Source organism: Nannospalax galili, unplaced genomic scaffold, assembly GCF_000622305.1.
Source record: "Nannospalax galili isolate Female #2095 unplaced genomic scaffold, S.galili_v1.0 scaffold1597, whole genome shotgun sequence".
NCBI lineage: Eukaryota > Metazoa > Chordata > Mammalia > Rodentia > Spalacidae > Nannospalax > Nannospalax galili.
The window spans coordinates 25269-26773 of NW_008339247.1; positions in this window are offsets into that span (position 1 = coordinate 25269).

Genomic DNA, 1505 nt, shown 5'->3' on the forward strand with positions numbered 1-1505 from the left:
GAAAAAAAGCATACTGTTATTTCTAAAGGCTTTACCACATTGTTTACATTCATATGGTTTTTCTCCAGTATGCGTTTTTGCATGACTTTTAAGATTACTGTTACGTCTAAAGGTTTTACCACATTGTTTACATTCATATGGTTTTTCTCCAGTATGAATTTTTTCATGCCTATGAAGAAGACTTTTACTTACAAATGCCTTACTGCATTGTTTACATTCATATGGTTTTTCTCCAGTATGAATTTTTTCATGTAAATGAAGATAACTCTTATATCTAAAGGCTTTTTCACATTGTTTACATTCATATGGTTTTTCTCCAGTATGAATGTTTTCATGTAACTTAAGACATTTGTGCCATCTAAAGGCTTTGCCACACTGATTACATCCATATGGTTTCTCTCTTGTGTGAATTTTTTCACGTACTCAAAGAAAACTGTACAGAATAAAGGCTTTGCCACACTGTTTACATTCATATGGTTTTTCTTCAGTATGAATTTTTTCATGTACTTGAAGGTGACTGTACCATCTAAAGATTTTACCACATTGTTTACATGTATAGGGTCTTCCTCCAGAATGAATTTCTTCGTGTAATGTAAGATATCTGTGAGATCTAAAGGCCTTACCACATTGTTTACATTCATATGGTTTTTCTCCAGTATGCGTTTTTTCATGACTATGAAGATGACTTTTATGTCCAAAGGCTTTATTGCATTCTTTACATTCGTATGGTTTTTCTCCAGTATGAATTTTATCCTGTAAATAAGGATAACTCTTATATCTAAAGGCTCTACCACACTGTTTACATTCATATGGTTTTTCTTCAGTATGAATTTTTTCATGTACTTGAAGGTGACTGTACCATCTAAAGATTTTACCACATTGTTTACATGCATAGGGTCTTCCTCCAGAATGAATTTCTTCATATAATGTAAGATATCTGTGAGATCTAAAGACCTTACCACATTGTTTACATTCATACAGTTTTTCTCCAATATGGGTTTTTTTTTTTATGCTTATGAAGATGATATTTATGTCGAAAGGCTTTACCGCATTCTTTACATTCATATGTTTTTTTCTCCAGTATGAATTTTTTCATGTAACTTAAGACACTTGTGCCATCTACAGGCATTACCACATTGTTTACATTCATATGATTTTTCTCCAGTATGAATTTTTTCATGTAAATGAAGATCTCTCTTATGTTTAAATCCTTTACCACACTGTTTGCATACATAAGGTTTCTCTCCAGTATGAATTTTTTCATACTTTTGAAGACAATTGTTATATCTAAAGGCTTTACTACATCGTGTATATTCATGTGGTTTTTCTACATTATGAATTGTTTCATGTCCTTGAAGAGAAGTGGAAGAATTCATATGTTTCCCACATATATTACACTGACAATGCTTTCTTATAGTCTGAGTTCCTCCAGATGTCTGAAGTGAACTGCCATCAGCAGAGGCCTTTCTATATTCTTTGTATCTATAGAGTGGTTTTTCACAGTG